The sequence below is a fragment of the Triturus cristatus genome, chromosome 4_1 (genome assembly GCF_964204655.1).
Source record: "Triturus cristatus chromosome 4_1, aTriCri1.1, whole genome shotgun sequence".
In the NCBI taxonomy this organism is placed as follows: Eukaryota; Metazoa; Chordata; class Amphibia; order Caudata; family Salamandridae; genus Triturus; species Triturus cristatus.
In genome coordinates, this window is record NC_140585.1 from 488425329 (window position 1) to 488441667 (window position 16339).

The following is a 16339-nucleotide window of genomic DNA, read 5'->3' on the forward strand; positions in this document are numbered from 1 at the left end:
TTCCTGAGCACTTTGTTTTGCTCAGCCCCTCTCCCTATTCACTGGCAGGGCTAGGGTCATTAGACGCACCACAGGGGCCGGCGCCAGCATTGTGTGGGGAAAGCCCTGTCCTATTCAGGACCCAGGTATACTCCTCCCCAGCCATCAGCATGCTAACTCCCTATTCACCACTGGGTGACTCCTCCTGACTCTGGGGATTTCCCTAGTCCGTCACATGACCTCCACCAGCCAATCGCCAGACAAGCCACACATTTCCCACTGCACACTGAAGTGCCCACTTCTAAAAGTGGCACTTCCACACTAGGTACATGCACGCCGCACACATCATCGCGCAGCATTCACTCACACGAGTCCGCACATACCAAACTCGGGCCTGCACACCCCACGCATCCGGAACTACCAGGACACATACATTCCCCTATGCATTCCTATGGGAGGGCAGGCCAACCTCACAACACGCACGCACTTTACCCTGGGACACAGCGGTAAAGTGCGCAGAAACCCAAAAGTACTACACCAAGTCACCAATAAAAAGCAAAAAGTCTCGGGGGTGAACCTGCCAGAAGGGCCAAGTCCAACAGCAATGCGATCCAAAAAGCAGACGATAAGCCGAGTTAGCAGTAACAAATTAACATCAACCTTTAACTGGTGAAAGGAGGTCGAGTATCTACTCCGTTATTTCAACCCAACTCACAACCACATCTAAAGACCAACACGTGCTACAGCTGCTGATCATGCAGCTCCGACATCCAACAACACCACAACACCCAGCCCCACCACCACCAGAACCTCCCCCCGGACTACCCCCCCTACTACCACCGAGGCAGCACAAAAGAGAACAACGGACCTTCCCAAAACACCATGCCCCTCAGCCACACAATAGCTGAATGTTGGGAGATGAGCAACCAACTATATATGAAGGAGGCAAGTCACCCATCACTGGTAAAGCGCACAATGCCAAGTGTAATGCTCAAGTGCTGCACAAACCTCACTATGCAAAGCACAAACCTCTCCATGTGGAGATATACTATTAATACTTGTAGTGTAGTGCACAGTGGACGCAACCATGTTACCTCAGGCAGTGGGGAAGATCTCGGTCATGTAGCTGTGTTGTCCCCCCCTGGAAGCGGAAGGGGAGTGGGCTGCTCCAATGTACGCCACTCCAGTGTAGGAGTGTGAATAAATAGACCAGGCCCTAGGCGTGGTTCACTTGTGGGAAGACCAACAAGCCTGTCAGAACGGCAGCCCACTCCCTGGCACGTGGCAGCCACCATAACCGCAGGCCTCCTCGACACAGGGCCGCTGCGAAACCAGCGGCACAGCACTGCGGACTTATGTCTGTTCCAACTACTGCCTTCGGTCTACACTACGGACAGCACAGCTCACAATTGAGATGTAGGGGCGATTGCAGCTATCGCAGTCCAGTTCACAAGACACGTTGCTCCCAGTGCGGTCCACCCAGACCACACATCATCGCAGGGTGCACACACGCTGTGTGCGTCAGGTGCTACTAACTCACTGCACCATAAGTCATCACCACGTGGCCATATCAATGCAGAATTCTTTAGACAAAACACATTGCTCCCAGTGCGGCCTGCCGTGACCACGTCTCATCGCAGAGTGCGCACACGCTGAGTACTCCAGGTGCCACTAACTGTGCAGCTCAACTCAATGCCACGTGCCTGTGCGCCCATCCTGACCGCTGTCTCCGCCCTACACTGGAGTTACATGATTCACAATTCAACATTAGTAGCGACGCAAATTGTGTAAGAGACTATAATGTGTTAAGAAGACCAAATGTTCCCAATCTGTGCAGCTCAAGTCAACGTCATCTGCCTGTGGTCCTTTGCTGACCACTGCTTCCGGCCTACACTGTGGAAGACCGGTGATACATGGTGCCAACTAACTAACCCTGTTCAACTCAAGCCGATCCCACATGTGTAACTGTGTCCTGAGTCCTGAATGGCAGCGACCACAGCACCAGACTCCCTTTGATCAGTGAGGGGTATTCCCATATGGAAGGCCGGCGACACGTGGTGCCACTGAACCTACACTAGTGCAGGCCGGTGGAGCCACCAACGTATGCACGTGGCTGTGGACCCTAGCTTACCGCTACCTCTGCCCTACACTGTGGGCGACCGGCGACAAATGGTACCACTAACCGTCTTAAACACAAGCCGATCCCACATATGTAACTGTGTCCTGAGTCCTCAATGGCAGCGACCACAGTACCAGACTCCCTTCGATCACCAAGGGGTATTTCCACATGGAAGTCCGGCAACATGTGGTGCCACTGAACCGGTACTACGCAAGGTTTGTTTGGGTCACCAACATATGCACGTGACTGTGGACCCTACCTCACCACTACCTCTGCCCTACACTGTGGGCGACCGGCGACAAATGGTACCACTAACCATCTTCAACACAAGCCGATCCCACATGTGGAACTGTGTCCTGAGTCCTGAATGGCAGTGACCCCAACTTGCCAGCGACCACAGCACCAGACTCCCTTTGATTAGTGTGGAGTATTTGCATGTGAAAGTCATCAATGTGGAAAGTATTGTCGACGAAAACATAACACAAAAGATACATTTTACACAAACTGTCTATTTCCCTTTCCATGTCCAGTAATTTCCAAAGGAAGAGTGAACAGTTTTATGTCAGCAATGAGACATACCATCACTCGAAAATCACCCAAAAATACTTATAATTTAAAAAGAACAGAAGCATCGAAGTACAGTAATGATTACAATATGGAGATTTTGAAGATGTGAAATGCAAATATGAACATACAATATAATGCACAGAACTCAAAACAGAACTCAAATGCTGTTTCTCACTATGTCACGTCATATATTACCAACTCTGAGAAGACAGAATTGAAAGAAATGTGGGAAGAAATTTCACAGGAAAAGACACTTAAGAAAAAAATGTACAGCTTCAGTTTGAAGATACTTTCACATCGAGAAATTGGATCCTACCAATGTTCGGATCGATAGACATCTGCAAGTTTATATTCAAAGTCAACAGGAACCATCTGGATAAGTCTAGGTTTTCCTGCAGCACAAACTCGAGTTTTAATATAAATGTTATAAAACAAATTTGTGATGATATAGACTTATGTTTCTTTGCTAGTCAAAAGAACTGTACAGAAAATAACAGTTGGATATGTCTAGGTGTTGATCAACAAATGGAAGATAATACTGTTGTGAAGTTTGAAAAATAAATAACAAAGTTTAGAGTAGTTTCTGGTGAAAATCCCAACTATGTTTATATTTATTGCCGACGTACTCATTATAAAATTCAAACTAGGAATGTAGATGTACTACCACTAACCCTGTTCAACACAAGTTGATCCCACATGTGTAACTGTGTTCTGAGTCCTGAATGGCAGTCACCCCAAGTCCCTGGCAGTGACCACAGCACCAAACTCCCTTCGATCACTGAGGCATATTTCGATATGCAAGGCCAGCGACACGTAGTCCCACTAACCCTCTTTAACACAAGCTGATGCCAAATGTGTAACTGTGTCCTGAATGGCAGTGACCCCAAGTCCGTGGCAGCAACCACAGCAGCATACTCTCTTTGATCAGTTAGACATATTTCTATATGCAACGGCGGCGACACGTGGTGCCAATAACTCTGTTCAAAACAAGCCGATCCCACATGTGTAACTGTGTCCTGAGTCCTGAATAGCAGTCACCCCAACTCCGTACCACCACACTCCCTTTCATCAGTGAGGGGAATTTCCATATGCAACTACAGACTCCAATAGGCAAGTAAGTATCATAGTCCTACACCCTACATATTATCCTTTCAGTATCCTTGCTTCAAGAACTTTTTTTTATATCAGTTATAGCTTTACTACAATGACCAAATTAATCTTCAAATGAAAACTAAAATGGAATTGCAGTCTACACTGCAGGCAGTACAGCTCACAATTCCATTTTTAAATGCTAATTTCTAACAACAAGATTGTACGCAGAAAATACAACACTTTGTCAGTGTATTCTATACTTAATTCATCTCTTCATCATACGCCTACACTGCACTCACTAGGGCTCCCAATGCAAATTATATCTTCATTCATTAACTACAGAGTCACTAGGCAAGTAACTATTACAGGCCTCAAATCTACAAAATATCCTTTTAGTATCCTTTCTTCTTGAACATTTTTTTTATCAGTTATACCTTTAGTACAATCACCAAATTCATTTTCAAGTACAAACGAACACTTAGCAGTCTACACTAAGACCTCGCAATTTGAAATTTGGACACCTGGTGCCAAATAACACTGTCCAACACAAGCCGATCCCACATGTGTAACTGTGTCCTGAGTCCTGAATGGCAGTGACCCCAAGTCCATGGCAGCCACCACAGCAGCAAACTCTCTTTGATCAGTTAGACATATTTCCATATGCAGTGACCCAAAACTTCATGGCAGCGACCACACCACCACACTTCCTTTGATTAGTGAGGAGTATTTTCATATTGAAGGCTGGCGACAAGTGGTGCCACTGAACCTGCACTACGCAGGCCGTTGACGCCACCAACATATGCACGTGGCTGTGGGCCCTTGCTCACCGCTACCTCTGACCTACACTACGATCAGCAGGCTTCACAATTCAGATAGAGTCGTGATTCCACATGACGCAGTCCTATAGCCAAGACACATTGCTCCCAGTGCGGCCCGTCCACACCAAGCATCATCACAGGCTCATACACTCTCAATACTTCTGGTGCCACTAACCCTCTATAACAGAAGCCGATCCCACATGTGTAACTGTGTCCTGAGTCCTGAATGGCAGTGAGCCCAAGTCCAAGGAAGCAATCACACAACATACTCCTTTCGATTTGTGAGGCATATTTCGATATGCAAGGCCGGCCGCACCTAGTCCCACTAACCCTCTTCAACACAAGCCAATCCCACGTGTGTAACTGTGACTTGAGACCAGAATGGCAGTGACCACAAGTCTGTGGCAGCGACCACAGCACCAGACTCCCTCTGATCAGTGAGGCATATTTCCATATGCAAGGCCAACAGCACGTTGTGCCACTAACCCTCTTTAACACAAACGGATCCCACATGTATAACTGTGTCCTGAATCCTCAATGGCAGTCACCCCAACTTCGTGCTAGCGACCACAGCACCAAACTCCCTTCAGTCTTTTTTGTTGTTCTTTTCTTTAAATTATTTTTTTTATATGTAAATCTATACATGTCTAACCGCACAGGGACACTTCTGGGCCCAAGAAGGTTGTTGGGGGTTAATGGTAATGTGGGAAGAGGGTGAGTTACCTGCTGATGTGGAGAGAGGCAGCGTCAAAGGGGTATCTATCACAGAAAGAACTCCGATATGTTTTCAGAAATACCTCGGACAAATGCCAGCTGACGGACTGAATCACAAAATGATTTTTCAGTACTTATGTAGTGTGAGTTATGAACAGTTCGCACCCAGGCACGCAGAGGGACAACTGTGGCCCTTCCACTCCACTCACAGACGCAGTACTACGAGCCGTCCACGTCATTGTAGCTATCCCTGCCTTGTTCTGTCATACGCCACGCCACGCCACGCCACTCAGATTACGTTCCAACGATGGCCCCACATAGCTACCTGTCGCAGGCTTACTCGCTGTTGGTTTGCAGGTCAGTCTAGTTCTCCACATCTCCTGCCCACTCAATGAGGGCAGGTTTGCACACACACCACACAAGTCCGGCACATGCGTCACAGGCCATGTGACCACACAAATATAATAGATCGACAACGTCACATCCTTTACTGCCGGTGCTGACTAGATGCCGGACACTCCACGTGTCTCAACCATAAAGAGTCTTTCAAAACTTCCGCAGAATGTTACTCACACCCTAATCTGTATAGGTGTCAGGTGTGGACTTCAGATGCACAGGTATAGTGCCACCCGAAGCTCATATGGCCATCATGGGCCTACCACCACGTGGCACGAACTTAACTTCCACAGGCTTAGCGGCCCCAAAAGCTGATGTGGTCTCTGCCATTGATGACTCAGGACTCAGCGACATGTGTGCGATCCGCCAAGCACCTGATGTGGTCTCCGCCATTCAGGACTCAGGACTCAGCGACATATCTGGGATGCGCGGAGTTTTTGACGGGGACGTGGAGTGCCCACTGCTCCACACTCCGGTGGCACCAGGTATTTATTTGCCCATGAATACGCAGGGGTGGCAGTGTCTCTCTCTCCCCCTCTCTCTCCATCTCCCTCTCTTTCTCCCCCTCTCCCCCTCTCTCTCTCTCTCTCTCTCTCCCTTCCTTCTTTACCTTCTATCTCTCTAACTCTCTCTTCTTTCTCCCTTTCTCACTCACTCCCTTTCTTTCCTTCCCTCTCTGGCTTTTTTTTTCCTTCTCTTTTTCTCTATGTCTCTCTCCTTTGATATCCGCATTACACATGTCCTTATTTTGTGCTTTATTTTCCGGGCTCTGTCGTCCACATCCATGGCCCCCACAGCAGTGTTCCACCATGTTATTTTGCATTTTTGTAAATACATTTTGTTTATTACTTTATCGTTGATATATGTTAATAAAAAAATAAAGTTTGGAATAACAATTAATAACGTTTCTGGTTGTTTTCTTAACTGCTGTATAATTCTTTCTTGTTCTTATTACTGTTATTTGATTAAGTCCACCATGATCTTAAATTTTGGAGGACTTATCGTGGGAATACTGGTGATGTCTGCAGTTTCCACCAACTTCTGAATAGTGTGTTAGATTTATCTCAACTTTAGTTCCATTAAAGTGCTGATAATGAAATGCAGACTAGCCGTTCCCGTGCAAAAAGACACGAGGTGCACCTTTGCGATTTATTCTAAATACTAAAATCCTGTATTGAATTGCACTGACGTAGTGGCAGCACTCACAGTGTACACACAAAATCATTTACAAAACCTCATTGTATTTATATTGATTGGGAATCGGGCCTCAGGTGTTGGATCTTGACGAGATACACTGCCCAGTTCATATATTGTCCTGCACACTCAAAAAATCACATCACAACTTTCACAATGCGAAACAAATTCCGGCGATAAGCCACGTTAGCACCAGGGATTTTACACCTGCTTTCTGAGTTAAGCAGGACGACTACCTGCACCATGGAGAACATAGCCAAGAGCCACACCAGAACACCCACAGGTGCCATAGAATAAATTAGCATGATACAGGGATACCCATGAGGGCCACAAGACTCTTCGGAACAACTCTGGGACCGCCAACGCCCCCCAAACCCGCATCTGAGCAAGTGTGTCCCTCTGGTCATTGTGTTAGCATGATAGGCACCAGCCCTGCAACATCACAGTGTGCTATCACCTCAGCCTTGGCAGTGAGCCTGGACATGTAGCTACGCACGCATCCTCCTGCATGCACAACCGGCGTGTGCTTGTCCAGAGCACACAGGTCAGCGCAGGGGTGTGCCTATCTGACAACGGGAACGGGGTGTCTCAGACATCTCCGTGTACAGGAAGTGCGGTAAGTGTGTCTCTGTGTTCTGGTGTGGCCTGCCACAAGGGCAGCAGCAGTTGATGTTGTAAAGTGGCATGCACCACCTCCAAAAGGCACTGTGATGGTGTAGTTGGAATGCAGCGGCACATGCGCAAATAGGCATTACAATGGTGTGCCGTACGAGTGCACGAGATACAACACCGCACCGTACAAAAGTGTGGGAGCTCGTGGGAGGGAGAAGCAGCTGTTTGCAACATAACAGACAGTGAACTCGCCCATGTGCCACGTGCTGGGCATCTCATCCATGATGACCACGGTCGCAGACATCCCACAACACCAACCCGCCTTTGTACACATCCTCTATGAATGCAGCGTGGTTTTCACTTTCATGCTCGTTCACTTGTGTGATGTTGGCAAGTTGTGTGACTTGTGCTCCTTGTTGGTGTATTTCATTTTGGCCATTGTTTGTCTATACTTGTGCTATACTTAATTGTGCATGTCTGCCATTCTGCCCATCTCTACTCATCCCCCCACTCCCTGCTTCTTTCTCTTCCTGGTGCTGTTCTGTCTATAATTCTGTTGCTCCACACATAAATACATGTAAAGAACAAATTAGAATAGTTCCTTGATTCTTTTAGGTTTCAAAACTTCTCTCTCTTGGTTCCTTTTTAATTTTCCATATAAACATGTTTTTTTAATATTCAACAACACATAGAAGTCAGAAGTGCAACGTATTCTATCAACACACGTTCTAGAACATTCTACAACACGTGCAGGTTAAAAGTTCATCAATCTTTTTAAACTTTAAAATATTTTTTAGCAACATTTTCTCGAACATTTATTGGCAGGTGCAGGTTAAAAGTTCTCGATTGTTTTAAGTTCAAACAGTGCCTTCCAAATGCAAGTAGCAGGTGTGGTCGAGTTGACAACTTGTATCCTATGATATGTACTCCACGTTGAAACTGTTTTTGTTAACCAATCACAAAGATGTTTTTCCACAAAACGAATGTGCACCCTACTTTTAAAAAAGAATGCTTTTCGTCTCCCAATCACGTATTGTTTTGTATGGCAATAAAAAGTAGTTCCCCATCTTTAAACATATCTCTTATTCTACCAAGGAACTGCATGAGCTACAGACATCTTTCCATACCTTCCAGCCATGCCTTCAAAATGCTAGTGTGGATCGTAGGACATAGCTATATTTTCTGGTGCAAGAGGTATGCAGAACAGAGACGTATTGACTTAGACCTAGGTTTACAAAATGTGGACATTAAATGGTTTGCACAGAGAGAATTGAAGTGGCACCAATTGTTGCCTTTGGTGGAAACGGCCTAGGCACATTGACTGGGGTAGGTTTGGAAATGTTTATGAAGGACACCTTTGGACAATTGATGTTACTTTTCCCTCAAACTGTCTTTGTATATTATAATGTATGCCAAAGACATAAGTGGAAATGGTCAAAACTGTTTTGTCCTCAGATTGAAAAATCTAGGAAGAAACTCAACAAAGCTGTGTCTGCATATCTCAGAGACCACAAAATGAGGTCCATCTACAACAACAACAAACGTTTTGATATGGCTGATATCTACAGAAGTGATGGAGTGCACTTCACAGATCACAGAAATCGAGTTTTCCTGAATAACTTGAAGCTGTGCATCCCCACTTATATGTAGCTCTAAATAATCAACACAAGGGCTCTTTTTAGAGCCACCCTATAACTGACAACTTAGGCCCGCTATTTTAGGGCCTGGTTACAGCAACTCCCGCACCCTCGCCAAAATGTATTCTCCACACAGTTGTGACGCAGCGGCCAGACCGTCTGACTTTGCAGCACAGTGCTCTCGCTTTGATCACTACCTCTACTCCCCCATCGGGTGAGTAGTTTGCGCTTTACCAATACCACATTGATTTACCTTCGCACTCCCTGTACAACACCACCTAAGCTCCATTTGCAAGTTGGACAAGTGTGGCACAGTGCCCAGAGCACAGGACTTCACAGCATAGCAAACACAGGCTCATGGTTTCATACCCGAGTCCAGCAGCAGGTCAATTTAGCAGCATGACACTCTAGGCAATACCTCACTTAATTTCCGTACCCAGCACTTTCAGACCAGTAGGGGTCAGTAGTTCAACGGCTTTACCCCGAATCCATCAGCAGCTCAGCTTACGCCCCGAGCACCATCAGACCCATAGGAGTGAGTAGTTTGCACTTTACAAATACCTAATTGATTTGATACGTGCAAATTTACCTTCACACTCCCTGTATAACACCCCCTAAGCACCATACACAAGTTACAATGTTCGAAACAAAAGTTCCTCCGAGTAGGTATAACTACATACTGACACTACTTGGACAGATGTGGCACAGCGGCCAGAGCACATGACTTCACAGCATATAACACACTGTTTGGACTCACGCTTTCATCCCCGAGTCCGGCAGCAGCTCAGCTTAGCAGCATGAGGCTGTACACAATCCCTCACATATTTCCCATACCCCAGCACTTTCAGACCAGTACGGGTCAGTAGTTCGTCCTAGTAGGTATAAACACATGCTGACACCACTTCCCCAGGTATAGTGCAGCGGCCACGGCACATGACTTCACAGCATAAGACATACAATTTGGGCTCATGCTTTAATCCCCGACTCCCGCACCAGCTCACCTTAGCAGCATCGGACTCTAGGCAATACCTCACTTAATTTCCATAGCCCAGCACTTTCACCCCGTCTATAGCACACCCTAAACACCCCGCAGAGGTTACAGTGCTCCTACCCACCTCTTTCCCACTTTTTTCGCCCTTTTTTCCCCTAACTCGCTTCGACGGAATAACAAAATGGCGGCTAACACTTCCTAGTTGCAACCGCTCGCAGCGCTCGCAGCCAATAAGCAGCAAGCTCGTGCTCGTAACGCCTCAGCCAATCAGATGGCAGAATTCCCAAATATCGATATCTGTAAATTTCGATATTTCTCAAAAACCACTGAACGGATTTACACCAAATAAACAAAAGCGTGCTTTCTAGACCAAGACCCTTCTCCCTGCCAAATTTGGGGTAATTTTGTTCACCCGTTCGACCTGTAGCCTTGTCTAAAGTTTCCTATGGAAATTACCATGGAGAAAATATGTTTTGGGACCCCCCTTTTTTCTCTGACCCCCCTTGACGAATCACCCCCAAACTTCCCACATAGGAGCCGATATGAACAAAGAATTAGTTTGGAAAATTTCATGAAGATTCATCAAACGACGCCAAAGTTATAAGCAAAACAAAATATGTTCATCCTATGAAAACTTCGTCCTAACTATAACTACCTACTGGCGCCTGCCAGTAGGTTATATATAGGTTATATATATATATATGTATATATATATATATATATATATATATATATATATATATATATATATATATATATATATATATATATATATATTATCTACTGGCGGTCGCCAGTAGATAGTTATAGTTAGGACCGAGTTTCCATAGGAAATCTCAAAACTCTATTTTGAATAACTTTGGCGCCGGTTGACGAATCCTCTCGAAATTTTCAAAACTAATGGGGCGCTCCGCTCAGCTCCCACCCTGAAAGTCTCGGAGGGATATGTCAAGCGGGGGCCGAGAAAAAAGGGGGGTCCCAAAACACGTTTTCCCCATGCATTTTCCCATAGGACCTTTAGTTGAAGGTACAGCCCGAACGGCTGAACAGAATTATTTGAAATTTGGCAAAGAGGTAGTCCTCAGGTCAGGGATGTGCCTTTTGCATATATGGAGTCAATCTGTTCAGGAGTTCCTGAGAAAATTGCAGTTAAAGTACATAAATATCAATAGCCGCACACCGAGATTCAAATGTTGTCGTGGCTGTGCAGCTTGATGGAATTAAAGTCGGTTCCTTTCATGGATTTGTTATATTGTTAGCGCACTGAGACGAAGCGCGGAGTGAGTTTTGCACGCCTTTAAAAGTGGAATGACAGAAAATTGGTTGAACTTGGATTGCGACGGTGTGCATCTCATTTTCATTAAATTAATTTACAAAACAACAGTGGACATGACTGCATTGGCGTCGAATCATGTTCGAGGCGCGAACAACTAATGCTGCTTAACACTGACGTGTGTTGGTGATGGACTACCCCGAGGTGAACATAGATGTTTTCCTACGTTCCTTATTCAGGCATGCTGCTGCATTTCTCCGCATATAGTGGAACTACTCTTGGCCGTACTGACACACACTTTTTTTTATAAAGTTTCCACATTTTCACTTGTCTCCAAATGTGTTGTGTCTTCATTTGTATGCCAGTGTGTGTGTCACAGATTCTATGGCTGCCTGCCATACGTGAATTGCTACCTCATCCGGACTGTGGGTTTGTACATATGCGTTCTCATGTGCCTGTTGCTTACTGACATTTTTGGACGCTTATCCGCCACAGGCGAGTGCATTTGTGTCCTGTGTTCAATTGTGCGAATGTTTGTGTTTGGACAACATTATGTTGGATGTTGCTGTACTCTGCTTCCTATGTGTGTGTGCTGCATTGTGTGTGAGATGCCCCTTCATGTAAGCTTTTGTTCACCCTTCTCCCTTTCAGGTAGTGTGGTTTTCACTTTTATGCTTGTTCAGTGGTGTGATGTTGGCGGATGGTGTGACTTGTGCTCCTTGTTGGTGTGTTTCATTTTGGCCATGGTTTGTCTATAGTTGTGCTGTACTTAATTGTGCATGTGTGCCATTGTGCCCATCTCCCCCGTCCCCCCACTCCCTGCTTCTTCCTCTTCCTGGTGCTGTTGTGTCTGTAATTTAGTTGCTTCACACATAAATATATGTAATGAACAAATTAGAATAGTTCCTTGATTCTTTTAGATTTCAAAACTTCTCTCTATTGTTTTTTTTTTTAATTTTCCATATAAACAGTTTTTTAATATTCATGGACACAATGAAGTCAGAAGTGCAACGTATTCTATCAACACACTTTCTAGAACATTCTACAACAAGTGCAGGTTAAAAGTTCATCAATTTTTTTAAACCTAACGATATTTTTTTGCAACATTTTCTCGAACATTTAACGGCACGTGCAGGTTAAATTTCACAATTGTTTTAAGTTCGAACAGTGCCTTCCAAATGCAAGTAGCAGGTGTGGTTGAGTTGAGCACAGTTTTACCCTATGATATGTACTCCACGTTTAAACTGCTTTTTCTTAACCAATCACAAAGATGCTTTTCCACAAAACGAATGTGCACCCTACTTTTAAAAAACAATGCTTTTCATCTCCCTATCAGGTATCGTTTTGTATGGCAAAAAAAAGTGGTTCCCCATCTATCCATACTTCCAGGCCATACCTTCAAAATCTAGTGTGGATCGTAGGACATAGCTATGTTTTCTGGTACAAGAGGTATGCAGAACAGAGACATATTGACTTAGACCTAGGTTTAAAAAATGTGGACATTAAATAGTTTGGACAGAGAGGATTGAATTGCCACCAATTGTTGCCTTTGGTTAAAACCTGTTTGCATCTCCAACACCCTGACCTCATGATTGTTCACTGTGGTGGAAACGACGTCGGCACATTGACTGGTGTAGGTTTGGAAATGCTAATGAAAGACACCTTTCGACAATTGATGTTGCTTTTGCCTCAAACTTTCTTTGTATATTCCACTATATGCCAAAGACAGAAGTGGAAATGGTCAAACCAATTTTGTCCTCAGATTGAAAAATCTAGGAAGAATATCAACAAAGCTGTGTCTGCATACCTCAGAGAAAGGGGTCGATCTACAACAACAACATACATTTTGATATGGCTGATCTCTACAGAAGTGCTGAAGTACACTTCACAGATCAGGGAAATCGAGTTTTTCTGAATAACCTGAAGCTGTGCATCCATACTTATATGTAGCTCCAACAAATAAACACAAGGGCTCTTTTTAGAGCCACCTTATATTCCCAATATCGGTTTGCAGAGTGACAGCTGCGATCCGGCTAGCACAGGGAGACCTGTGGACCATCGAGCAGCCTCGCAGAGGAACACCTGCGGCCCGTGGGCTCAGCTCGCACAGGGAGAGCTACGGGCCGTCGGCTTGGCTCGCACAGTGTGAGATACGGGCTGTCAGTTCGCAAACGCACACCTGCGTGCTGGTTCACAGAGGGAGAGCTCTGGTCTAACTCGCAATGGGACACCAACGGGCCAACGGCCCTGCTAGCAGAGACACACCTATCACCTAACGGACTGACTCGCACATGTACAGCTAGGGACACGACGGCTCGCAGACGCACAGCTGCAAGCCGACGGACTGGTACTGTTTTATGCTTTAGGGTAGTACAGTGGTGTTTGGGTAGTGTAAGGGGTTGTGCTGGGGTATTATTTTAACCTTTGGGTAGTACAGTGGTGTTTGTGTACTGTAGGGGGTTCGTGCTGGAGGTAGCGTTTTAGGGTTTAAGGCAGTGCAGTGGTGTTTGGGTAGCGTAAGAATCATGCTGGAGGTAGTGTTTAGAGTTTACAAAAATGCAGTTGTGTTTGGGTAGTGTAAGGGGTCATGCTGAGAGCAGAGTTTTAGGGTTTAGGGTAGTGCAGTGGTGTTTGTATAGTGTAGGGGTTCATCCTCGGAGTAGTGTTTTAGTGTTTACGGTACTGCAGTGGTGTTTGTCTATTGTAGGGGTTCGTGCTATGGTAGTGTATATATATATATATATATATATATATATATATATATATATATATATATATATATATATATATATATATATTACCTACTGGCAGTCGCCAGTAGGTAGTTATAGTTAGAACCTAGTTTCCATAGGAAAAGCATTTTTTGATTTGCTAATAAGTTTGGCGTAGTTTGACGAATCTTCCTGAAATTCTCCCAAAAAAAGTCTATCTAGGTCAGCTCCTATCCTAAAAGTTTGGGGGTGATTTGTCAAGCGGGGGCTGAGAAGAAAGGGGGGTCCCAAAAGTTGTTTTTTCCATGCTAATTTCCATAGGAAATTTTGTGAGGAGCTACAGCTCGAACTGCTGAACGGAATTACCCCAAATTTGGCAGAAAGGTAGAGCTTGGTTCAGAAAGCGACCTTCTTTTAAATGGTGTGAATCCATTCAGTAGTTTTTGAGAAATTCCAAAAATAGGAGTCAAAAAACCTATTTCCCTTAGGAAACTTTGTGCAAGGCTACATCCGAAACTACTGAACGGAATTACTCCAAATTTGTCAGAAAGGTAGTGCTTGGGTCAGAAAGCAACTTTTTTAAAAAAATGATGTAAATCCGCTCAGTAGTTGCTGAGAAATTAGAAAAATAAAAGTTTCGATGTCTTGGCAGAGCCTAAGTCGCGTACGTGAGCTTCACTGTGATTGGCTCCTAGCACTCCAAACCAGGAAGTGTTGGCAGCCACCTTGTGGCTCGGTAGAAGCGACTCACCCGAAAACAGAGAAACAAAGGTATAAACCAAGAGAAGGGGGCAGGTTAGAAAAACCCTGAACCCCTAGGTCTGCTCAGGGGGTCCCAGAAGGACCCCCAGTGCCCAAATAATCATTTAAAAAAAAGAAAATTGGCAAAAATTTGCACTGGGGTCACGGATTCTCATGTTTCATTTTAATGAGGCCCTTGGGTGGGCTAGGTTCCGGGGTTTTTAAAGAAAAAATAATAGCAGGGGCTCGCAGGGGTTGCAGGGGTCCGCTGGGTTCACTTATGTTGGGAGGGGGGTTGCGCGGCCCCCCTTCTGGAGCCTTGTATGTGCTCGTAAATTTGGCGTCGTTTGACAAATCTTTAGGAAATTATCCCAAAAAATTTCTCTTTTTTGGATTAGCTCCTATATTGAAAGTTTGAGGGTGAATGGTGTAGGAGGGGCTTAGAAAAAAGAGGGTCCTAAAACGTGTTTTCTCCATGCAATTTCCATACGAAACTTTACAGAAGACTAGAGGTGAAAACTGCTGAAAGGAATTGCTCCAAATGTGGCAGGGAGAAAGGTGATGGTCCAGAAAGCACACTTTTGTTTAAATGGTGTAAATCCATTCAGTAGTTTTTGAGAAATATAACATTTTACAGATATTGATATTTTGAGAATTCTGACATGTGATTGGCTGAGGGGTTACAAGCAGCAGCTTGCGGCTTATGGGCTGTGAATGGTTGAAACCAGGAAGTGTTGGCATACATTTTGTGATTTACTCCGTCAGCTCGCATCTCTCTGTGTAGAAGCCATCGGGTTCGTAGTTTTACCTCTGCAAGGCAACACTGGCATCTGTGTCTGTGTGAGATATGCCTTTCAGGCTGCCTCTACCGACATCACCAGGTCTCGGATATGTCTTTAGAAGCCCATCCGTTGGCTCGGAGCTCTGTGAGTCAGTCTGTCGGCACGACTCCCTACACTACCCAAAGACTACCCAAACACCACTGCACTGTTGTAAACTCTAAAACACTACCCCAGCACGATCGTCTACACTGCCCAAACACCACTGCACTACCGTAAACCCTAAAATACTACCCCCAGAACAACCCCCTACACTACCCAAACACCACTGTATTGTTGTAAACTCCTAGCAGGACCCCCTACACTACGGAAAACAACTGCAGTACCCTAAATCCTAAAACACTATCCCAGCACGACCCCCTACACTACCTAAACACCAGTAGACTACCATAAACCCAAAAACTCCACCCCCAACATGACCCCCTACACTACACAAACATCACTGCACTACCCTAAACCCTGAAACACTACCCCAGCACAAGCCTCTACACTACACAAAACCCACTGCACTACCCTAAACTCTAAAACACTACCCCCAGCATGACCCCCTACACTACCCAAACACCACTGTTCTACCCTAAACCCTAAAAGACTACCCTAGCACGACCCCCTACAATAGACAAACACCACTGCAGTACCGTAAACACTAAAACACT